Here is a 26,357-nt window from a genome sequence, read left to right on the forward strand (position 1 = left end):
CTTGTTTAGTTTTTTGATACGCTAGTTAACACTAGAGAAAACATTTACCCTGTCGTGAACTCTACCTCATCCACTTACCACACTGAGAGAGAATTCTGTCTGAAAATACTCATTGATCCTCAAAGGTCATGAAGCAAAATGACCAAATGTTCAACCTTAGCTTACTGCAATCCACATTTAACATTTGGCCAATCTTGCCACTATCACATGAACCAATATATCCTACACAATTGTTTATCATTCAATGTTGTTTTCACTCAGATATTTCTGCAACCTTTTCTGAAAGAGCTCATCAACACAGCCACAACAGCTCTAGCCCTGCCAGCTCAATCAATCAAGAGGATATCTAAGGTTTAGTGAGGTAAAAACATTTATCTAAACTTGAGGCAAAAGCCATTTTCCTCTGGTTCAGCGCTAGCAATCCAAGTGAAATAATTACTTCAAAATCATTTATGACTGTCAGCAAATTAAAAGACCTATATTATGTTTTCCTTAAAGAGTTTATTTTTTAATAAGATTCTCACACAGACAGTCTCTCTCTCGCACCAAGTCCAGTCCCTTTCCCACTCTGCCTCTCTTTTCTCTGCTCCCTTCCCACTTTATCTGTCTGTCTCTTCCATCCCTTTTGCATTGTCCCACCCTCACTCTCCTTTTGTTTTCTCTCTCTCATTTACTCCCCTTTCCCATTCTGTCTCTCTCTCTCTCCTGCCAGCAGTGGAAAGAGGGATGGACTAGGAGAGCAGGATTTGGCAGGAGGACAAAATTCAGATTCCCGATGTTGGGAAATCAGGTTGGAATCTTGTTCTCCCCACTTTCATGATAGATTAAAAGAGGGTCGAGTGTTCCACTTATCAAGAACACCATTTACATCTTTAAAAGCCCAACACACTGGAATATTGCCACCCCACCGCCTCCAAATTCAGCGTTACATCAACAGGAATCTAGACGGTTCTGTTTCACTATTATACAAAAGTGGTGTATACCTGGCAAGGCAGACTTCTTCCTGAACTTTCAGGTCAGTAGAAGCTGCTTTTGCCTTTCACACTGTCACACACTCTGCATCAAGATTGGGTACAGGGAAAGGGTGAGACTGAGCCAGGACTGGGGCGAGTGTCAAGGAGCAGGGTGGAAGTGCGAATGGCTGTCAAGGTGTTGTTCAGATATAGTGCCTGGATTTTGGCGCCAATGAGGTGATTGTGGGCAGGGCCTCCAGCAGATGTCACTCTGACTTTCGTGTCCATCACCAGACTTAGGCCGGGATTTTACAATTCCACCTATGGTGGGACCCATTCCAAACAAGAGGGAATACTCAAAGAGGCAGCTGAATGTCCATTGACTTATTGGTCCCAATCTCTAAATGGAAAATTATACCCCTTATTTCAAACAAACAAAAATAATCCCCTTTCAAAAACTAGCATTTAAAACTTCCCACAGCACATTATATCTCTCATTCTTCCCTTTTTCTGACACTGGGTAGGATTTTCCAGCTGCTCTGGCCCCAAGCAGCTGGAAATTTCCACCCGAGGTCAATGGACTTTTAAATGGTGGGGCGAATTTTCTGTCCCATGATTCCTGCAGTGTGTGGGATGGGAAATTCCACCATCTATTTCTCTATCCTTTCTTTTCCATTCACTATCTCTCTCTCCTCCCTTCAAACTGTCACGCTATTTCTCCTTCCCCACCTTGTCTCTCTAACTCTCTCCCCTTTCATTCTATCTCTTTCACTCTACCTCCTTGAGGCCTTTGAAAATTAACCCAAATGATGACCTCAAAAATACTCCTGATTTTTTTGTGTGTATTGTACATTCAAGTCAAAGCTACTGATTTGTTCAAAGTTTCTAAGCAAGTTTGGTCAAAGGCAATTTTGTTTTAGCCAAGTAATTCTTTCTAAACAGGAAACGCCCATCAACTGCACGTTCAAACTGAGCACGTCCCTGGAATCTCTGATTCGCCAAATTCAGCATCCTAACCACATGGCCAATCAGCACGTGGAAAGGCTGACCAATCAGGCCAGCAAAAAACTCTATTGTCAAACAGGTCTGGGAAAGACATCTCTCCTTTCCAACTTCTCCACCAAGGACTCCACTGTAATGTCTGCAAACTACACAGCCTGTGCTCTTTCACACTGAGACATTCTTCACTCTTCCCTAGGTTAGACTCTCTTCCTGTACGACTGCCAGCACCTGCTCCAGCCACAATGCACTTTTCTTCAAGACATTCAGGCTAGCTTCAGACAATGCACTTTGGGCCTCCCGTTGATGCGCACAGCCAATAAGCAGCGCAGTTCTGGCTTTGAGGTTGGCCTGTTATCTACAATATGGAACAGGCATGGGTTCATTGCAGATTGCCATTCCCACATCTATTTGTGGGCTATCCAATTTACTCGCCAATACTTAATTTTAAGAAGAACAATGTTTCAGCTCTTTTATATTCTTCAGTGGGGCAAACAGAATCTTCCATGAAGCACAAGACAAGCCTGTTGTGAGCAAGCACAAGAGGACAATGTGTTGTGAGTAGCATGCAGTGGACTCGAAGATCTGCATGAGCCGCACTGAAGAATCTCCACATTCACCACTGCATATAATTACTTTGTGTCTTAGTCTGGTTAGGCAAGCCCAGTCTGTACACACAAGTACCTTTTACAAAAGCCTCAATCCAAGATGATTTAATGGAAGTTATAAAACTATTTAACTATATGGAGAAACAAAGTAAAGAGGATTGGGCAAATTACAAACCAAATCAGCTGCACACAGCATGCCGTGACTGATACACCAGCATTATGCTGTGAGCCTGTATGCAGCACGTCACAATCTCATCCACTCAGCTTGATAGAGGAGGAAGCTAGTAATTAAACAGGAAAACAATGATCACTTACGTTTGATCACTTTTGGCTGTGGGGCATTAGAAACAGACTGGCCTGTGTGTTTGCACGTACATCTGTGAGAAACATTCTGTCTTTTTCCACTTGAGGGGAAAGCTCCTTCATTTGTTCTTGTAGACCCTCTTACTCCTTGTCTTACTGTATCTCTGGCTTATTTCAGATTTGTCCTATCTTGGACCAGTTTGAAGCTTTTGTACCCAGTGCTTCACTGACATCAGCTCATTTTATGCTCTCACTTTGCTTCTTATTTTCACTCATGGTAAAGGTATTTTTAGGACTCCTTTGAACATGTCAGAGCGAGTTGAAGTAGAGTGAGAAAGGTGTATGCAGAATAGGTGGCAGTCTGGTATAATTCAACAAGCTGTTAGTTTCTTTTAAAATATATGTATAAAAAAAACTGACTTTGTATCCAGATGGTGCATGCACTGTGGGAAGTTTTAATGTTAGTATTTGGAAGATTATTGTGTTACTTCGAAATGAGGGATATCAGAGTATATGTCTATCTTTTGTTCATTTTAGCTGTGTACTGAAGAAAGGGTGCAGCTCACTATACCCTATCCTATCTTTGCTGCTTAACTCCAAACTCAGAACACCACCTTCAAAACTGGTGTCAATGAATTCAGTTTGCCATGCCTGCATAGAAACGTACCTTAATGCCCACAATAGAAAATCCAAGCCAAGTGTTACTCAAATGCAGTAAGCTGAAGCTGTTGGGTCAGTTTGGAGCTTCTGATATAGTACTTATCCACCACCAAGGTGACAGTATTATAAAAACAGCTTTTTTAGCTCCAGCCAAACATAATTCAAATAGGACAAACCCCAGTAATAAATGCAAGTACAGTTTAATGGGCTTTTCAGAGTCTGGGGCATCAGTTTGGACACACCTGCTCTACACACCTTAGGTGCACTTTTCAGCATTCCTTACAACATTGAATCAGGATTGCCAATGTTGGGAGCAAGCCCATTCACTGAAGAGGGTTAACAAGGTGCAAATTTGCCACCTCAGAGACTTTGGGGGTGATTTTGAGCCTGCACTCTCCATCTACAGGAATGGCGACACATGCTCGTAATTCAGAGAGCGCGATTTGTGCCAGTGAGTTTCCGAGTTCTGCTCTTACCGGCCGCTCACTGGTGGAGCAGCGTGAAACACACCATGAGACCACGGAAGGCTCATTTTAATACATTAGCATGTCATTAGTGAGCAGCTCATACTGTGTGGGGGAGAGGGGGCGGGGGGGTGAAAGAGAAGTTGGGAAGGGCAGGTGGGAGAAGTGTCAGTTCCAATCGGGGATGGGAGGGAGGCCCCTGAGACTCCCTTAGTGGGTTGGGAGGGTAGTAGTTTTACTCAGGTTCTGCTCAGTGTTAAAGATGGCAATCCGATCTCTGAGCAGCGGGGTTTTGCCAGCATGTTTAGGCTCTGTCCACCGTATGATGTGTTAATCACGTCCCCTTGATTTTCTTTTTGACAGTGTCGTAAGACCTGGAGAGAAAACCAATCAGTTTCTCTGAAAAAGGTTTTCTCTTCAGAAAATATACACTGCCATATTTTGTTAAGATTTTGATCCCCATCTCTAGATTGCTGAAAAGTTCAGTGAAGAATCCTCCAGACCCACAGCCTATTTTATCATATGCCTCAATCTGTTCAATGCAAAAGACTCAGACAGCCTCCTGTGTCTCCACAAAGGTTAAGTTTCATTAATTACAAATTATTATAAAATTGTTTGTAAAGTGAAAAGTAAGCAGTGCCAAAGGTTTTGTGTTATGTACTTACTTATGATGAGAAACATTAGGGGCACGGTAGTGTATGGGGTTATGGTACTGGACTAATATTCCAGAGAATTAAAGTTCAAATCCCACTACTGACATTTGACAGCATAATCTCATTTGCCCTTCATGCCACGTTCCCGCAGCAGTGAAGTCAGAATTTGGCGGGCAGTCAAATCTCCATTCACTGAGGCGGGATGGGAGATTCCCACCAGCGTGAACGATGGTAAGATTCCGGCTTGAAAGTTTGAATTCAGTTTTAATTTAATAAACAGCTATCTATTTGATTGCTGCAAAAGCCCAAATGGTGACAATCATGTCCTTCAATGAAGGAAGTCTCACTAATCTGGTCAGACCTGTGTGTGACACCAAAGGCACACTACTCTGGTAGATTCCTAACTGCTTCTGAAGTGACTGAGCAAGCCACTTGGGTATACTTCACTGTTTCAAAAGGACAGTGGCTCACCACCATGTCAGGGTTAGTAGGGATGGGTGATAAGTACTGGCTTTGTCAGTGATGCTTACATTCCAACATAACACATTTAAAGAGTGGGATGCTGGGACCACACAGAACAACATCCAGAATTTTTATATATGACAAAGAAAAAGGAAGTCAAATATACGAATCTTTGGGCCTTGAGTTAATGCATATAGATCACACCAAAGCTCCTTTTAAGCATATCCCCTTTCAAAAAAAGTTTTCATTTCATTTCCCTCCTCTTAAAAGTTGGTGATAAATGTTACACTGAAATGTAAAATCTATCTTTATTGGGAAACTGAATGGAGTGGCAATTGTTACAGTACTATGCTATTTAAGAGGGTCACAACTGTGAGCTTGACCTAGTCACCTGACACTTCAGCAACCATTCAGCAGGTTAAATCACTGAATGACAGGTCCGAGTTTGATTTCTGCCATGCAATCTCAGATGAGCAGCCACAGGAGTACTGGGGGGTCCCCAGTTCAGAATGGGTTGGCATTTGTTTTAGATAACAAAAATATCAACGCTATTCATCTAATGAGTGTGGCTCAGGATGTGTGCATTAGGCCAGTATCCAGCTTGACGTGATTTTCCATACAGTGTAATTATTCAAAAAAAGACTATGACAAAGACCAACGTTGTGCACACGCCAATGGAACACTGGTCCAACAAATGCTGAATACTGAGAGAAAAACTGGAGGGAAGAAGGAAATCACAAATTGAACTCCTTTATTGGAGAAAATCCATATTCCAGAGTTGACTGAGCGAAGTTGCAAAAGAAAGGAAATAATTTTTGCAATGATCATCGAGGAGATAAGGAATGTTCAAATTTTTATATACGACAAAAACGAAGTAAATATACCAATCTTTGGGCCTTGAGTTAATGCATATAGCTCACACCAAAGCTCCTTTTAAGCATATCCCCTTTCAAAAAAAGTTTTCATTTCATTTCCCTCCTCTTAAAAGTTGGTGATAAATGTCACACTGAAATGTTAAATCTATCTTTATTGGGAAACTCTGAATCAATTGTAACACTGTATGTTCCTTATAGGGATGACAGGCTGTTATAATCTCTGCTTTGCTGCATCTTAAAGATAACAAAGGATGATCATCAGGTTTATGATCCTTGGATTCTACACCTATTATACTGTTTAAACATGATTGGTTGAGTTTTGTTCATTCATATTTATTCTTCCACTTTAGAACAGAATTTTGTTCATATTACACCTTTCATGCACTGCAACTATACAGGACTTTGATGAAATCACATTTGGAATGTTTGTGCCGTTCTGGTCACCTTGCTATAAGGAGGATGTGGAAGCACTGCAGAGAGTGCAAAGGAGGATGCTGTCTGGTTTGGATGGTAGGTCTTATGAGGAAACGTTGAGGGAGCTGGGGCTTTTCTCTTTAGAGCGGAGGAGGATGAGAGGCGATTAAATAGAAGTTTATAAGATGATGAGGGGGATAGATAGAGTGAATGTTCAGAGACTATTTCCTCAGGTGGATGTAGCTGTTACTAGGGGACATAACTATAAGGTTCATGGTGGGAGATATAGGAGGGATGTCCGAGGTAGATTCTTTACTCAGAGTGTGGTTGGGGTGTGGAATGCACTGCCTGCTGTGATAGAGGAGTCGGACACTTTAGGAACTTTCAAGTGGTTATTGGATAGGCACATGGAGCATATCAGAATGACAGGGAATGGGACAGCTTGATCTTGGGTTCGGACATAGCTCAGCACAACATCGAGGGCTGAAGGGTCTGTACTGTGCTGTCCTATGATGTCCCATCAATTTAAAACCAATGAAATAGTTTTGAGGTGTAGCACCATTGTAGCGTGGGGAATGCCTCCGCCAGCGTGAACAGAGTCTAGTCCCACAGAAAGCAATGTGATAAACAATTGATGAATATTTTTCTAAGCTGTTTCTTTCTTTCAAGATACTTTGGGCGAGATTCTCTGGCCAAATGTGCCCCAAGAACGGAAATTCCCGCCTAAGCTCAGTGAACCTTTGAATGGTTCACTGAATTTTCTGTCTTGCCCACTACGATTCCCATGGCGGGCTAGATAAGAGAATTTTGATTTTTGAGTTGGCTGCTTTCCCACTATGCACCTGACCTCTGCAGAGAGTGAGAACCAGTGCTTTTAGCCTTTAGAAGATTTTGCAACAGAAAATCTTTATCAATGATCACAGATGAGAAAAGTAAGAGTGGGGGAACACCTCCGCAAAAACAACCAGAACATAATAAGGTTTAAGACAAAGCTTGCAAAGGGTATAACTACGACAAAGACCAAAGTAATAAATCGTGGGGGGAGGCAGCGGGGGGCTGATTTCTCACTGGAAAACATTATTGACAAAGAAAAGAAAAGGAAGAATAATGAAAACAGTGATCAAGAGAAATAGCCCATCAACAAAATAAGAACAAACTAACCTGTAATTATATATCAATTAGTGAAGAAATGAAGGGTCAACTTTATTTAAAATTCAGTCAGGGGATGTGGGTATCATTGGCTGGGCCAGCACTTATTGCCCATCCCCAATTGCCCTTTGGACTGTTGTTCAGCCATTTCAGAGAGCATTTAAGAGTCAACCACATTGCTGTGTGCGGATCTGGAGGCATATATAGGCATATCCAATCGATCACTAAGGGTGCTTACATTCATCTCTAGAACATCACCTGATTCTGCCTGCTTCAGCTCGTCTGCTAAGAAAACCCTTATTATTCTTTTCTTACTTATGGGGTTGACTATTCCAATGCAACCTGGCCTGACCTCCCATCTTCCATCAAAAGCTTATCCAAAACTCTGCTATCCATATCCTAACTCCCCCCCAATTCTTTTCACCCTTCAGTCCAGTCCTCCTCAACTTACATTTGATCCATTGGGCAACACCTCAATTTTAAAATTCACATCCAGGAATTCAAATCCCTCCATGGCCTCAATGCTCCCAGCACTTGTCCCAATCTGGCCTTCATATAACTCACTGATTTCAATCACCCCATCTTGACTTCAGCTGCCTAACTGGGTAAGGGATTCACACTTGTACTTCCATTAAAGATGGGCCTGGATTTGGGAACAGAGTTTCTTCTGAATTTGTATCATATTTGTTAGTGACTACCTTAGGTCAAAGGGCATCAATAAGGATGAGATGTACGAGGGTGGCCATGGACAGATGTGCAGGGACTTGGGAGAGAGGGCGTAAGAAGAGAAACCATTGCCAGTGATTCTCTAGATGTGATTGAATAGATAAGAATGGAACCACCTCCATGAACTGAATGGTGTCACTGTCTATTATCTATTTCTTTATAAAGTGTGATGCTACTGTGCCTTTAAGAAATGCATTTTAAGCATGTTCTCTGCAGTTTGCAAGCATGCCTTTTTTTGTTATTGGAACTGAAGTTTGTAGTGGCATCTTTTATTGTTGTTAGAGTCATGTAATAGACTTTTTGTTTATTTTTAATTTGGGCCTAATGCACTATCTTGGAGTTTTATCATGCTTTTGAATTGTTGGGGGGATGACTGATTGATATGTCAGGTGGGACAGTTTTATTTTCTTACAAGAGCTCTTTACTTTCAGTTCTGGCTGCTAGCTAGTTAGAACCAATTGGACTCCAGACTGCAAAACGTGTTTTTGTTACTTTTCCTGGTATTGGAAATTCTGCTGGCTAGTTGGAAGCAGTCTTTCTTGCCTCTCTGGAGCGAAAATTTTGCAGTTGGTGATTTGAGACAAGCAGTGGCTCTATCTCTATCTCGAGGGGTGTTGAGAGTTCCAGGCCAAGGAAGTCAGAGTTTCAATTCTCCATCCAAAAGGACTAATTCACAACAAGTGTTGCAAAGTGGCAAGATCCAGCATCAAGTGAGCATACATATATTCTGTGCTAAAATGAATGTATGTTAGTAAGAATGTTGTGTTGGAACAATATTGGTAGCTGCTCGGGTTAATACAACATTATGGGTTTTTTTTCTTGTTTGTAATTGGTAAAAGTTATTGCTAATTTTCTTCCTATGTGTTAACTGTATTCTTAAATAAACTTTGCTCAATAGAAGTTCCCTAGTGGGCATTTGAATCATACTTGGAGTGCATGACATTAGTGAATATTTAAGAGTTTTTTTAAAATCATGTTCTCTGCAGCTTTCACAGCCTCAGCTTACTTCATTGTTGCTGAGTTGTTTGTAAAAGTCCTTTTATTGCTACTTAAATGGGGTTTGTTTACTTTACTTTGGGATCTTTTATCACCCTGCATTGTCAGGAGGAAAGGTCATGTGTTTTGGACAGGTTTTTTTTCCTTCCTAATGAATTTAAGATTTCATTTTCTGTTTGGTTGGCAGCAGTTTTAGTTTAGAAGGGACATTAAGTGGAAGAGAAGTGTTGCTCTCTCTCTCTCTCTCCCCCTAGTTTTGGAAATTCTGCTGGTTAGCTGAAAGCAAGGCTTCTTGCTTTCCTGGAGTAGAGAATCTGCTGTTAGTGGCTCAAACACAGTCTCTCTCTGATGTTCTGGGAAGCTGTTCTGACTCCAACCTTGTCTCTGTGTATCTCAAGAGAACTGCAGCATTCATCCAAAGGACTCAGTCCCAATACCACGTGAGCATTAGTCTTTTAAGGCTGTTAAGCCTGTGGAAAGGGTTTTTGCTTATGGAAAGTTTTGCTTGATTGTAACATTTTAGACATATTTGTTAAGGGTTATACATTATCATGGTTGTTTTGTTTTTGTTTATAATTGATAAAAAATTAAAAGCTCCCTTGTGGGTCATTTGAATCATACCTGAGGTGAAATATATCATGCTTATTCTACCCACATTCAAAGTGCAAAACTATTGATCCAGACGGGCTTCATAAAACACTTTGGCATTTCTAGGCAGGATTATAACAAAAGACTGAATGCTGGATTTTTTGAAACATCGAGAACAAAAAAGGTGGATGACAGCAAATGTGATTCATTTGGACTTACAAAAGAGGGGATGAAAAGCCACCAATCCAAGCAGACTAACATAGAATTCTACAGTGCACAAGGAGGCTATTCAGCCCATTCAATCTGCACCAACCACAATCGCACCCAGGCCATGCCCCATGACCCCCTGCATTTACCCTAGCTAGCCCCCTCACACTAAGGGGCAATTTAGCATGGCCAATCACACATCTTTGGACTGTGGGAGGAAACCAGAGCACTGGGAGGAAACCCATGCAGACACAGAGAATATGCAAACTCCACACAGACAGTGTCCCAAGCCAGGAATCGAACCCAGGTCCCTGGTGCTGTGAGACAGCAGTGCTAACCACTGTGCCACCCCAAATGAGAGAGTAAACAGTGTTCAGCAATGAGAGTGAGTGATAAGTATTCTGAGATGATGCCAAAAAAGTTCAGGAATGAAAAGAAGGGGAAATGATGTATGACAGATCTGAGGGAATTGTCAGGGTGCTTAAATCCCTTGAAAAGCAGAGGCTTCCAATCATGGAAATAGCCAGGGAAAGAACTCTTCAATTCAGGTAAATGCACAGCTACTTTCCCAGAACAAGCATATTCAGTCGGATTAATACACATTTAGTGGCAACAGGGGTTCCATTCTGAGCTGGACAATGATTTTTGAAAGTCACTGTTTATTTAAAACCAAACCTGGTTTACTTTGTACAATATATAAATTACATTTGGAAATATGTCTCATTAATTTGATTTTCAAAACATACATTTGGCATGCCCAGAATGAGACACAACCTGGACTGTAGGTCAGTTTTCTAACCAAGTGCCCAAACAAAACTGGATTTGATTTCACAAAAGCTGATTAGGAACAATGTGTTTTTTTTTCCCCCAGAAGATATCTCAGAACTTGGAACCAACATGTAGGTGAACTGATGCAAGACCAGTTCAGTCGAAATGTTCCTCCCAATACAGCAAAGAAATGAATAAAGGATGATACTTTTCTATAATTTTCAAATTATGCAGCTGTAGCTAAAAGAATAGATTATGCCCAGGGCAGAATCTGTTGCTTTCTTGCCAGTGAATGTTGCTTAATTGGCCCATTTGAAAAAACACTAGTGTACTCCAGCAGCTTTTAGGAGATCAAATCCAATTCTGTTTGGGTCTCAGATAGGATAATGTTACCCACAGGATTTTTTTTAAACAAAGTACATGGAGATTATCTACTTAAAACAGAGGCTACACTTCAAAAACCCACTTGATGGCAAATACTTAAAGAGTATTCCAAGATACGTAATGAGGTAATATTCAAATGCAAGTTCTTTCTGTCACAGGCGTTCTATGTTACGCAGAATACATTTTTCCAAATAAGATGTCTTCATGTGTCTGTAGGAAATCAGTCCGGTTGAGAGGACTTTTACCATTATGTTTTCCCACCCGTAATGGATTTAGAACTTCTACCAGATCATCAGGAGGACACACCAAGTGACAGCAATATTTTCTCTGCTATCTAAATCATCATGACAGGCTGTATCATTTTGTTTTACTTCAATTTTCAGGAACCAAATAGGTCCAACTAGACCACACATATTTAACAAAGCAACAAATAGTCTTGCAGGTATTTCTGCTTACAGAGCCTTATCATGTGGTTTTAATAGAAAGCTTTCACTGCCACAATGCATGCTGGGGTAGTTCCACTTCCATGGCATGCTCTAGTTTTCCCAGATAAGAAAAATGAACAAAAAAAAACTGCATCAGCAGCATCCGAAGCTTCAGCAGTTGGGCTGTGAATGAAATAGGCGGAAGACAATGAGAAGGCACAGAGGTTTGAAGGACAGGGAACATACGGAGAGTGTTCGAGCATAGTGGAATTGCTGCTGCACTGAAGGCAGTATTAGTTCTATTCTCACTGGAATCTAAGGGTGAGCCATATCTGCTGATATTGTTTGGTATTGAACAAGATTGGGCTGCACATACAGAACTGAAAAACATGCAAGAGCACTGTGACCTGTTTTTTCACTCCCAAAGCAACTCAATGATTGAAACTATGAACAAGATACAGTCAGTCCATCTCTAACACATGATGGAAGCTCAGCAGGCTAACAGAGTTTGTTTAAATTTTAAAGTCTTATTTTGTTGGAGGAGCACAGTAATGCCTGTTTCATACAACTAATTTCCATACTTTACACAGCAAAACCAACCGATTGGCTGAAAGTGTTTCTTTGCATAGTTACCAGGAGATGTGATTCAAGGTGATAGTAATTAAGGTAACTGCTTTGTGCCTTTGACATTAGCAGCAGTGGGACTGTAAATTCAGATTAGAGGAGAAACAGACATCAGTGGTGCTGGTATTGTGGTGATACCTTTATATATCAGGACCTTTAAAGCTGTCTTGAGATGAACAATACTTCCTTCAGTCAGTCAGTGAGAAGCATTCCCAGCAAACTGGCTTCTTCAGAACTCAAGTAGCATGTTTTTGCAAAGACGGTTTTTAGTATGGAACTGACAGGCTGTCTGTGTCACATCTTCACCACCCTGGTTTATATTTATAAATCCACAAGATTAGAATTGTTTATAGGGCATCAATCCATTACAATCTGGGAAATTTCTCACATTTACCTTAATGAGGTCTGTAATCTTGATCAGATTACAGAATCTGACTCATTCATATACATTGATTTGATTTATTATTGTCACATGTATTAATATACAATGAATAGTATGGTTTCCTGCGTGTTATACAGACAAAACATACTATTCAGAGAAGGAAACGAGAGACAGTGCAGAACGTAGTGTTATAGCCATAGCTAGGGTGTAGCGAAAGATCAACTTAATGCAAGGCAAGTCCATTCAAAAGTCTGACAGCAGCAGGGAAGAAACAGCTCTTGAGTTGGTTGGTTCATGACCTCACACTTTCTTATCTTTTTCTCAATGGAAGATGGTGGAAGACAGAATGTCTGGGGTACTTGGGGTCTTTAATTATGCTGGCTGCTTTGCTGAGACAGCAGGTAGTGTTGACAGGGTTAATGGAAGGGAGGCTGATTTGTGTGATGGACTGGCCTACATTCACAGACTTTTGTTGTTCCTTGTGGTCTTGGGCAGGAGCCATACCAAACTGTGGTACAACCACAAAGAATGCTTTCTGTGTTGTTGGTGAGAGTTGTAGCTGACATGCCAAATTTCCTTAGTCTTCAGAGAATGTAGAGGCATTGGTGGGCTTTCTTAAATATAGTGTCACCACGGCGGGAGGGAGGGAGGGTCAGGACAGGTCGTTGATGATCTGGATATCTAAAAACTTGAAGCTTTCAACCCTTTCTACTTCGTCCCCATTGATGTAGACAGAGTCATGTTCTCCTTCACGCTTCCTGAAGTCGATGACAAACTCCTATATTTTGTTGACATTGAGGGGGAGATTATTGTTGCTGCCTCAGTTCACCAGATTCTCTATCTCATTCCTGTGCTTGTCTCATCATTGTTTGAGACCGACCCACTATGGTGGTGTCATCGGCAAACTTGAAAATCGAATTGAAGGGGAATTTGGCCACACAGTCAAAATGTGTATAAAGAATATAGTAGGGGGCTGAGAATACAGCCTTCTGGGGCACCGGTGTTGAGAATGATCGTGGAGGAGGTGCTGTTGCTCATCCTTACTGATTGTGGTCTGTAAATTAGGAAGTTCAGGATCCAGTTGCTGAGGGAGACGCTGAGGCCCAGGCCACAGAGTTTGGAGATGAGTTTCCTGGGAATAATAGTGTTGAAGGCTGAGCTACAGTCAATAAATAGGAGTCTAACATTGACAGTTTTACAGGGATAATATATGGAGAATTTTTTTCCTGATCTTAAGTTTTGGGTATATTGTATGAAGTTAATTTTGCAGAGTTGCATTGCACTTTCTATCTTTCAAGAGGATGTATGTCTATGGTGCTAACCTCCTCCCCAGCCATAACTACAATGCTATTAGGGATGGGGTTCCAGGATTTTGGACAATGAAGGAACTACAATACATTTCCAAAAGATTGGTGTGTGCTCGGAGGGGAACTTGCAAGTGGTAGTGTTTACAGGTGTCTGTTGCCTTTGTCCTTCTCAGTACCTTGAGTTACAAGAATTGGATAGACTATGACTTCACTTACCATCATTTGACATTTTTCAGGGTCAGAGAAGATTTCTGTCTCTGTTTTTCCTAGATTGACCCAAGATTCTAGCCCCACCTCCCCTGTCCCTTAGTTCAGAGGAGTGGGAAATCATGTGCTGCCGTAGATGTGTCCCTACCTCTGAGCCAGAAGCTGCGGGTTCAAGTCCCATCCCAGGACTTAATGACCAAGTAAGGTGCCATCATATTGTGGCTTAGCAGATTGAGGGTGAACCTGTAAATCCTTTTAATATCTGCTAAAGTCTGGAAATGATGGAAGGCATCCTTGCTCGATCATGCAATGAAAAGGAATCAGAGCCTCTGCCACCAGTCTCCATAGCTCCGGGTTATAACATACATGTAAAAATCTACATTGCCACATCAACTTGCACCTCTTGGGGCAGTTGTCTCAGTTGGCTGGATTACCAGTGTAGATCACATTGGTGCTAATAGTGTAGAGTTTGCTCCCTGTTCCAGTTGGGATGGGTTCGGGAATTGCCTCCATGCTCTACATGTGGTGGAAGTTACGGTGACCTAGGCCTTGAGGCAGAGAATTAAAGAAGTAGCTCAGAGGTGGGGGCTATACCTGAAAGGTGAATTTCTGTTTTCTACAAGTATTGTATGACCTGTTGAATGTTTTCCAGGAGCACAGCATCAGCAGATGTTGCTGAAGCTATTTTCTTGTCTTTTATGGGGATGGAGTCTTAATGTTTAATGGTGAAATTTGCCATCTGGCATCAATTGATCATTTCCTGTCTCCTTTTCATATTTATGTATAATTTGATTAAACAATGCAGTTCAGCACTGCAAATGGATTTATATGCAGCCCTCATAATCTCAGATGTTGTGTGATAACTTTACTCTGATGTGAACTACAATTTAGAGTACAGACTTCCCTGATTAACATGCAGTTGAACAATTCTACTCTGTCTTAAGCAAACAGTGTTAACCTCATAGCCCGGCATTCCCCCTCTCTAACATTACAGCCAAGCCAGGGATTCAGCACAGTTTCATTGTAGAGTGCAGGAGGGCATGCCAGGAGCAATACCAAGCATACTTAAAAATGAGGTGTCAAACTGGTGAAGCTACAACACAGAACTGCTTGAATGACAAACAGCAAAAGCAGCAAGTAACTGACATAGCGAAGCGATGCCACAAAAAACAGATCAGATCTAAGCTCTGTATTTCTGCCACATCCAATCGTGAATGGTGGTGGACAATTAAACAACTCACTGGAGGACGAGGTTCCACAAAGACCCCCATCCTCAGGTGTTGGAGAAGCCCAGCACATCAGTGCAAAAAACAAAGCTGAAACATTCGCAGCGATCTTCAGCCAGAAGTGCTGAGTGGATGATCCATCTCAGCCTCTTCCAGAGATGCCCAACATCACAGATGCCAATCTTTAGCCACTTCGATTCACTCCATGTGATATCAATAAATGGCTGAAGGCACTGGAAACTGCAAAAACAATGGGCCCTGATAACATTCCAGCAATTGTACTGAAGACTTGTGCTCCAGAACTTGTCACGGCCCTAGTCAAGCTGTTCCAATACAGCTACAAACTGGCATCTACCCAACAATGTGGAAAATTACCCAGATATATCCTGTACAAGAAGCAGGACAAATCCAAGCTGGTCAATTACCACCCAATCAGACTACTCTCAATCACCAGTAAAGTGATGGAAGGGGTCATCAACAGCACTATTAAGTGGCACTTACTCAGCAATAATCTGTTCATGGATGCTCAGTTTGGGTACTGCCACTCGGCTCCTGACCTCATTACAGCCTTGGTTCAAACATGGACAAAAGAGCTGAATGCAAGAGGTGAGGCGAGAGTGACTGCCCATCATTTCAAGACAGCATTTGGAATCTCTAGTAAAACTGCAATCAATGAGAATCAGAGAGAGAACTCCACTGGTTGGAGTCATACCTGGCACAAAGGAAGATAGTTGTGGTAATTGGAGGTCAATCATCTCAGCTCCAGGAGTTCCTCAGGATAGTGTCCTAAGTCCAACCACCATCAACAATAACCTTCCCAGCATCATAAAGTCAGAAGTGGGGATATTCACCGGTGACCGTACAGTGTTCACTAACATTCACAACTCCTCAGAATCTGAAGCAATCCATGTCCAAATGCAGCAAGACCTGGTTTGAGTTGACAAGTTGCAAGCAACATTCATGTCACACAAATGCCAGGCAATGACTATTTCTAACAAAAGAGAATCTAACCATTGCCCTTTGACATTCAATGGTATTACAATCGCTGAATCCCCCCTATCAACACCCTGGGTGTTACCATTGACCAGAAACTGAACTGGACTAGCCATATAAATACTGCAGCTAATAATGCAGGTCAAAGGCTAGGAATCCTGTGGTGAGTAACTCACCTCCCGACTCCCCAGAGTCAATCCATAATCTACAAGTCATAAGTTAGGAATATACTCTCCACTTGCCTGGATGAATACAGCTCCAACAACACACTCAAATAGCTTGACACATTCAGAACAAAGCTGCCTGGTTGATTGCTACCTCCTCTACAAAAATTCAATCCCCCCAGCACTGACAAACAATGGCAGCCATGTGTATAACTACAAGATACATCACAGGAACTCACCAAGGTTCCTTAGGCAGCACCTTCCCAACCCAAGATTATAACCATCTAAAAGGACAAGAGCAGCAGATACCTGGGAACACCATCACCTGGAGGTTCCCCTCCAAGTCATTCACCATTCTGACTAGGAAAACCATCACCGTTCCTTCACTGACACTGGGTCAAAATCCTGGAACTCCCTCCCTAACAGCACTCTGGGTGTACATACAACTCAACAACTGCAACAGCTCAAGAAAGCTGCTTACCACCCTCTCCTGAAGGATCATTGGGGATGGACAATAAATGCTGGCGTAGCCAGCAAAGCCCACATCCTGCAAAAAGGAACAAAAAAAAATCACTTGTTTGTTAAAATAAAGCAGCTAAATAAACAAAGAAAACCTCCCATGTAAAATTTTATATTTACAGAACATGCAACCCTATGTTTCAACAATATTAGCTCAGACTAAAACAGTCAGTCACAGGCGCTAGTTTTGGTGAACACTACCCAGTGTAAATATGAAGACCTGGTGAAGAGATGCCAGCTTCCACTGCAGTTGGTACAACATGGGTATGTGTATAAACCATTCTTTGCTGCTGTCGTACACATGCCTAGGATGCAAAAGATCATTATGGTACCAAATTGGGATTGATATCACTACATGCCCTTCAAACAACCATAAAACAAATGTACCATAAGATAACAATGGTGAAATAACACACCCATTCGTTGAAGTTTCCCTACAGAGCTTCACTTTGTTCTGTTGCATGAGATAATCAAACAGGCTCAAGCTGAACAAATTCAAACTTTAAAAAAACTTCAAAAGCAAACTGGTGTCTAAGAAGAATAAAAAGAACTTAACCTTGCCAGAAACCTGAAAAATAAACACTGGAATCATGCAACATCTCAGCTGTGTTTGTGCATTGGACAGAGAAGTTAAGACTTTACACGTGAGCCTTTCATCAGGATGAGTAACCATCTTTTTAAACATCTACAACCATAAAATAATACCAGACCTTTGCTTGAGGTGGAAGAGACACCTTAAAACTGGATTCAACAAGTGGCCTGACAGAATTCCTACATGCACACACTGTCAACCAACACTCGTGCAATAATGAAAGCACTGCATTGTCTGAGGTGCACTCCTTCATGTGAAGGCACCAAACCAAAGCTCCATTATCTCTCTCTCAGGCGGTCATAAAAAAGTTTCATGATGTTATTTTGAAAAAGGAACAGTTCTTCTGGTTGGTCCAACATTTACTTTCAAAAAACATCACAAATGCTATTCAAGTGGACATTTTTGTTTGTGTGATCTTGCAGTGTGTAAATTGGTTGCCAGTTTCCTGCATCACTTTAAAAGAAACTCATTATCTGTGAAGTGCTTTGGGTTACACTAAAGTTATGAAAGGTGCTCTAAAAATGTGAGCTCTTTCTTTTATTGTCAAAATATAATTGGCAACCATGCCCCATGCACCAAGCTGCTCCTTTTAAACAAAAATAATGAACAGAATAATGAAAGTATCAAAATGATATACAATATGTTGAAAAGAAAACTTCCTGATCTTTTCAAAAGGATGCATACATGTCAAAGGAAAATACCAAAGGATGTATGGTGTCTAAACAACCAATTTTATCTGTGCTATTATCTATCATATTGGGCCCATGCAATACCATTTGCAGGTGACTTCAAACCCACTAAGCTATTTCTGTTCCTGCTGTTTTTAAACAGTGTGTATTTACACTCGCTAGATCTTAACTGGTAGTTTATCTAAATTATAAACACTGACCACAATTCAAAAGATGCCCCAGGAGGTCGAGGGACAAGAGGGAGGTGCCCCTGGGCACTGCCAGCTTGGCAATGCCCAGGGGTCACCATGGTACTACCCACTGGACATCAGGCAGTGCCAAGGGATGGGGCCAGAGCAGGGGCACTGCCTATAGGGACAGGGCAGTGAAGATCGGTGGGGGTGGGAAAGTCCTGCTGCCCCTTATCGCATTCAGCGGTGACAGAGAGAGGGGGACAGCAATCGGGCTGTCCCAATTGCTGTCATGGGGGGGGAAACCACTGAAAAAACCAATGGGATTTATTCCAGTTTTTACGCAAATTCAATGCTTAGAATTTTTTTTGGGAGAATCCCACCCAAGATTTCCAAAGGAATGAGTTGGCGCACAAACCTACATTTCAGAACACTGTAGTTATAAAGATTTCAGGGTAGCGTAACAACCTTCCAGTAACAAATTATCGTAAACAAATTTGGTGAAACTGCCCCTTTAAGTTATATTGACAAATAACCTTTTTATTTAACAAAACCACTTCATGATGTGGCCTTGCTGTATTCTGGATTTTTAATATTTACATATGGTAAGGCAGATCACATTGCTCAATATCACAAAGTAAAGGGCACCGAACAGCAAAGCCTCATTGTTCGCCTCACACAATTATTTCCCCTAATGTTTAGTGGTTAGAGCTACCTTGCTTTGAGAGGAAACAAAACCAGTGACCTTTGTGCAATGATAGTGTTGACCTCTTATCAGAGCCCAAATCCCCAACATGCAAAGTTGAACAACTGAGCAGAATAAAATCCCAAAAAAACTCACTGCCATTTTGACAGTATCTTTCAGAGCCCATGGTACCAAAAATACTCAACTAGATTCATTAGCACTGGTCACTGAACCCTTTCTGCAGTCAAAGAAGGACTAAGATGGTTTTAATGTTTTGTGCCAATCCTTTAAGGTTTGGCTCCAGCATGAATGTCTAGGTTGTGCAGACTCTGAGAAAACAGAGTTATAGCACTGTGATGAGAATGTGATTTAGGTGAACTATCAACGCAAAGTTACTGCTACAAGTCACAATCTAAATGTAAATCCAATACTTAAAGTAATAGAAATTGGAAATAAAGAACTAAGTAAAATATAAAGGTACATTATATGGAAAAGAGAAGAATTTGTATTTATATAGCATAGTTTCAGGGTAACCCAACGAACTTTACACAGCCAACTAAATGTCCTGGGAAGCAGTAGCCACAGACAGTAATAACTGACCAGATTATCTGTTTTACTGATGTTAGTTGAGGGAAGAATATTGGACAGGACACAGAGAAAGACCCTGATCTTCTGCTAGCATCAGGAGATATTTTACATCCAGCAGAGAAGTTGCAGAAAGGCCTCAATTTGACCAGTACCACCTTTGACCGTGCAGCACTGCCCCAGTCACGGCACCGTGTTGTCTCCAGAAGTGGGGCTGGAGCTCAGGACCTTCTGTCCCAGACAGCACCCAACCCAGAGCCATGCAGCTCCAAACAGAGTGGCTGTTTGGGAACTGGCATTGGGTCCTGGAAGGTGGTGAGGTGACACTTCCCCAGGAGGATTTGTAATCCCCCGACAGAATGGATAATGAAAGTATAGATAGCAGGGACACACAGAGGCCCTTGGGGATGGGATCACAGCACTGAGAACACTTACTATTTGCTCCCAATGGAGACCACAGGTTGCTGATCAGCCTGCCTTGTATCTCAGTCACCGTCTAAACTGAATGAGTATAGGACCGAACGGTGTGGGGGGTTTTCGCTATCGAGAACATGATCTTTGCCAATCTAAAAAAAAGGGAGGGGGTTTTAATCTTGGAAGTGTGTGAGTGAGTCTCTAAGGGAAGGATTGGAGCTACAGGTTGCTGCCAACATCGACATATCCAAGCTGTGCACGGAGTGAAAGCTCAGAGTAACGTGAAGCCGAACAAGAGGTAGCAATGTGACTGACTTCCCACCCAGTCACTGACTGACCTCAGCCGGAATCAAACTCCAACTATAGCCCAAGGAACGTGTTCCCAGCCAGCTATCTTCACCCTTACCCTCGGCTCCCGCCAGATTGTAAAGAGGGACTGATTGCTTTCTGCCTGTTTGTATTGGAGTTACCGGGACACCATTCTCAATTACACTTCAGCAAGGAGCAATTATTTGAGGACATCTTCCCTTTGGAGGTCACCAAGAGCAAATGTGGTTTTCACATGGTGTCAGTCAGGGAGGGAATATCCACGGTAATAGATTGACAGACAAATGGGGAGGGAGAGGGGAATAAAATTGAAGTGATCCTGGGGTGTTAATGTTCAACAGTTGAGGGCACATTCACTCACCCTCACACAACCATTCCCCCCTCCTCATAGTATCCACATTTATCCAATTTAAATTGCCCCTTACTGTCCCAAATGTGTAGGTTAGGGGGATTAGCCATGAATAGTGTGGGGGAATAGGGCCTGGGCAAGAGACAGTCAGGGAATGGGTGCAGACTCAATGGGCCGAATGGCCTCTTCTAGGGATTCTACAATTTAACATTCACACAACAACACATCAGGAAGGCGAGGTACAGAAAAATAAATCAGCAATCTTGCTTCACCATCGAACATTAACTTGGTCAAATATCTTCCACACCTACCTCCAGTTCTGGTTAGCTCGCTCTCTCTATAAAATATATATCCCTTAAATCCTAACAAGTTTGTACGGTCCCCATTCGCCAACAAAAGTTCAGGATGGAAGTTGAATTTGCCACCAAATTACGGGCGCTGGAAGCAAAAATCCACCGGGACCGCCGAACTTCAGGGCAGAGAATTTGCGCCGAGAATTTGGCGCCCAGGCTGAGGGTGGGCTCGAGCTCGCTTCACATCTCCTCACTGCTCTGTCACACCGCCACCAAACTTCCCACCATCTTCTTCCCCTCAACTCTCACCGTGTGTAAAACAAACACACGTTCACATTGATCAGACTCCTCCTTGTCAGTCACACGGTGCCGGAGGAGCAATCCTGCTCTCCTCTGGTAAGTGAGCGCCAATTGCTGCTCTCACAAAGTTGCACTCCCTTTATTTTCCAGATGATACAAGAAGCAACACGATGTTGAAACCTCTCTCTCTCTCTCCACACACGCTTCTGTTGCTGCAGGTGACGATTTATTTTAAAGTCGTCTCACTAAAACCACACAAACCGGGGGCTAGTTAATATCTCAGTGTGGTTTAACCAAAAAAGGTTAAAAAAAAAAGCAACGCGGGATCTGGGGTGAAAGGGTTCCGCATTGCTTTTTTTTAAAACGTTTTCTGGTTAAACCACACTGAGATATTAAGCAGCCCCCTGCCAAAAGAACACCTAGCTAATAAAATCCAAATCATGACAAGGAAAGTTTTATTGCATCCGTAATGATCATGTCTGTATCCATGCCAATCCTGGAGTGTCTATCAGTCTCCAAATCCGTGTTATTTTGACGAACCAGACTCAATTAGTCTTCAACTAGTTTAGCCCGTAAAACAAGTGCGAAACGGCCTCCTTTAGCCTGTGTATTGGAGACATATTAATGTAGAGATAGAGCTGGAAGGCTTGGCGGGCAAGGGGCAGTGAGAAGAATAATGCAGATTACAAACTAATGAATATCTACCTAAACAGGCTCATTCTAACCCCAAACTGTTGCTGCCCCGTGTGACTGACATATTCAATGCTATAACAATGTGCAAAATGTAAAGGGACACCCCAAACAGGCTGGACAGTAAGATTAAGAAGCCGATGGCTTTCCCGCCGGGTCACCTCGATAGCCAGAGGGTTGGTTTTCAATGATTTCTCGGTTAGGATCACCCCAGGACCAATTACATTGGCACCCTGTCCATTTATCGGTAAGCACACGGCTATTCCTACAGTCTCGCATACGGAACCATCGCCGAGGGGGAATGCAAGGCAGTGTTTGATATGCACCATCTCCTGACAAAGCCATCCTCTCTAACTCCTTTCTGAAGAAGACAGGATCGAGTTAGAACAAATTAAGTTAAATATACAAGATGTTAATAAAATTATGTATATGTGTGTAACAGGTGGTTGTAATGTGTCCGATGTGCGGTGAAGAGAAAGTGATCACGCTTTCCGCATGTGTGTCTGTGTGCTGGTTGGCTTCTCATTTTCAGCCCATACCACTGGCCAGCAGCAATGAGAAAAAAGAGACGCAAATGTGAATCTCTGCCTATCGGTACACAGCGTCTACATCAACAAGTCCTCAGCTGTGCCTCCTTGTGGCGACACAGGAAAACTGGGTCCCTCAGCCCCTCCAAGCTAAAGCCTCAGAGGAACGTGAGGGGTTTTGACCCCCCGACATGCAATGTGCAGGATCCACCAGCATGTGGACACCCTGATACTCATAAACCAAACTCCCCGCTATGGGCATGTAACTCCACTGCTTTTGATTTGATTTATTATTGTCATATCTATGGAGATAAAAATATTATTTCTTGCGCTATACAGGCAAAACATACCGTTCATGGAGTACATAGGAAGATGGAAAGGATAGGGTGTGGAATACAGTGTTGCAGTTACAGATCAGGTGAAGAGAAAAATCAGCCTAATATATAAAGAACAAAGACAAAGAACAGCCCCTTCGACCCTCTAAGCCTGCACCAACCATGCTGCCAGACTGAACTAAACCTCCCTTCCCTTCCAGAAAGAACAAAGAAAATTACAACACAGGAGCAGGCCCTTCAGCTGTCCAAGCCTGCAATGATTGGACCATTGGACCTAATGGGATCAAGAAAGAAGCTGTTCTCAAGTTGGTTGGTGCATTTTTCAGACTTTTGTACCTTTTTCCCAATGGAAGAAGGTGAAAGAGAGTATGCCCGGGTTGTGTGGGGTCCTTGATTATGCTGGCTACTTTCCCGAGGCAGCGGCAAATGTAGACAGAGTCAATGGCTGGGTGGCTAGTTTGCGAGATAGACTGGGCTATGTTCACAACCCTTTTCAGTTTCTTGCAGTTTTGGTCAGAGCAGGAGTCATACAAAGCTGTGATACATCCAGAAAGAATGCTTTCTATGGTGCCTTTGTGGTTACCTTGGGCCTGAGGAGAGGCGAAGGCTAAGGGAGTAAACCTGGAGTGGAATCAAAGGTTAATGTCTAAACAGGTCATCTTTTGACAACACCTGCAATGAAGACAGTGCCAAAGATAGTGCTTTGCATTCCTTTGGATTGAACTAAAGAGATTGAGAGAGGGATGCTGATGTTTGAACAGCCCAGGCTTTCCATAAACTTTGCCCAAACTTTGCCCTGTTTCACTGCAGCATGCTAACACAACATGAGAGACAGCAGTTACAATTGAAAAGCTCAACTCATCAGGCTTGGAGAGTGGATGTTACAGGCTGTCTCCAATGGTGGGAGAGACCATCATGTCTCAATGATCAGTCACTATTCAATTCCAATTAGACAACTTGACAGTAAAGTGCTAACCCACAACAGCCCATCTTCAATGTGTACATGGAGCTTAGAGTCTTTGCTGAACAACTGGACAGATTCCATTGCACCAGGCAAACACGCAGGACAAACTTAAAAAATGCAAGCTGGAACATCGGGACTATCTGAACAGGGCAGACAGACAACTTGCAGCTGGCCAGTAATCCATGCAAGGTAGCTGTGGTTGACTTGGAAATTGATAGTCTGAACATTAATATAGCTTTCCTAGAAGAGACCAGACTTGCTGAGAGTAAATCACTGAAAGAAAAGCTTTACAGGTTCATAGAGTCATAGGGTGGAATTTTAGGGCCTCGCTTGTCCCCAAAACCTAAAATCCCATCTGAGGTCAATTGACCTTTCCGTGATCCACACTTCACCCCTCTCCAGTTCCTGGGGTGGGTGGTGCAGTTTTTAACAGCATAGAAAAAGGCCTTTTGACGCATTGTGTCTGTGCCAGCCATTAAACACCTATCTGTTCTAATCCCATTTTCCAGCACTTGGTCCAGAGCCTTGTATGTTATGGCTTTTCAAGTGTTCTTCTAGCAGGGGAGAAGTTCAGAGGAATCTTGTGAACAAAGTAAAGTTTGCTGTGAGGAGCTTGCTACTCTTGATGACAGAACCCACAAATGAATCAAAGAATCATTGAATCTTTATTGTGCTGAAGGAGGCTATTCAACCCATCGAGTCTGCACCAGCCACAATCCCATCCAAGCCCTATTCCTGTAACCCCACTAATTTACTGTACTAATCTCCCTAACATTAGGGTCAATTTAGCACGGCCAATCAACCTAGCCCACACATCTTTGGACTGTGGGAGGAAACAGGAGCACCCGGAGGAAACAATGCAGACACTGGGAGAACGTGCAAACTCCACACAGACAGTGACCCAAGGCTGGAATTGAACTTAGGTCCCTGGCACTATGAGGCAGCAGTGCTAACCACTGTGTCACTGTGCTGCCCATGATTCAGAATGTGTTATTTCCAGCCACTGTTCAACTGATATGGGGCCAGTTAACTTCATGAGCACCTACGCTCCAACGCTGTTCTCCAGCACAAGCTAAAGATCAGTTTCATGAGGAGCTTACACTGCTAACAGAATCCCTCAATCAGAACAAGCTTACTTACTGGCTGAATTCCTCATAAAACTGGGCACTGTCCTCCTGCCTCTAACATCATAGCGTCATCATAGCTTTACTGCTTCATAAGCTTTGTGTAACAAACACCTTCTTTCAGAACAAAGCAAGGTGTCCTGGAGACATCAAACATCAAGACATTGGGACTAGCTAGATCTGATCATTGCCAAATGTCACTACCTGAACAGCATTCCCAATGCTCACAGCTACCCTGACTGCAATACAGAATACACTCAGGTGTGCACTAAGATTAAGATGCTACATTTGAATAGCTTTCTCACTCAAAACAGAAACATTGTCTATGTATCAACATCAGTCATACTGTCCACCAGATAAAAGCCAACAGTTTCTTGACTCAATTGAACAGGCACTCTCCGGGAGTGCAGAAGTGAGATGGAACATGCTTTGAGACACCATCTACAATACTATACTCTCAATATATTGTTAACAAGAGTTGAAAGTGCTGACTGATTCAAGGCTAACATCATTGTGATAGAATCTGTCACTGAAGCCAAGTGGTCCACTCTCATGAATCACTCAGGAGATCTCAGCAAGAGGACTCTGAATACACTAAGAGTTGCTTGAAGTAAAACAGAGCCCTCCTAGGGTCTTGCTGATAAATTAAATATTCTCAGCTTGGCTTCTCAGCCTTTTGGCTAAGATCAAGTGTAGTATCGACATACTGCACTTGGTTGAAGTCATTAGGTTACATTTCAGCTTCATTTGAAGCAATTTTTTCAAGCGGTATCTTGGCTTTTTGGCTAAGATGCAAATGAGATCAGGCCTTGGAGGAGGGGCTATGCCTACTCCAATCAGCTTGGGTCGTGTAGATCAAGCCCAAGACAGGAGGTGAGAGCCCTGTCTTGTCAGCTTGGATCGGGAATGTCTCAACTTGTTGGGACTCTGAATTGGATTTGATTTGATTGGATTGAATTGGAGTAAAGTATATAAAAAAAGAGTTGCTTGAAGTAAAGTTAATCAGACCACTAGATGGTGCACCAATGATGACTGGTTACAACTTTGCCCAAATATCCAGATGTCCCTGGATACAGGGAATTCTTGGAGCATGTCTGAAGGAATCAAAAAGGCAACACATGTATTTTCAAAGAAAATGTTTCGATTGAAAACAAAGGCAGGGGAGATCATTATTGACTGCAACAAACAGATGGAACGGAACACTATCTTGAGTTGTACTGTAGGAATAATGTGGTCACCAAGGAAAGCTCTAAACAC

The 26,357-nt window shown here is 42.4% G+C and overlaps 1 protein-coding gene and 1 non-coding gene across 2 annotated transcripts in view; one reads left to right on the forward strand and one right to left on the reverse strand.

Moving 5' to 3' along the window:
* cpne2 (copine II) overlaps positions 1-21,619 on the reverse strand; it is a 259,830-nt gene extending 238,211 nt beyond the window's left edge. Inside the window, exon 1 of the mRNA XM_080187114.1 lies at positions 21,179-21,619. The gene's annotated coding sequence lies outside the window, so the exon portion shown is untranslated. The remainder of the gene's footprint in view (positions 1-21,178) is intronic.
* A 4,141-nt stretch (positions 21,620-25,760) lies between these two features.
* LOC145342809 (U2 spliceosomal RNA) lies at positions 25,761-25,959 on the forward strand. Its single transcript, XR_013886652.1, has one exon. It is a non-coding gene; the product is annotated as a U2 spliceosomal RNA (small nuclear RNA).
* Positions 25,960-26,357: the final 398 nt, after the last annotated feature.

The sequence above is a fragment of the Carcharhinus amblyrhynchos genome, chromosome 4 (assembly GCF_965287045.1).
Source record: "Carcharhinus amblyrhynchos chromosome 4, sCarAmb.v2.hapA, whole genome shotgun sequence".
NCBI lineage: Eukaryota > Metazoa > Chordata > Chondrichthyes > Carcharhiniformes > Carcharhinidae > Carcharhinus > Carcharhinus amblyrhynchos.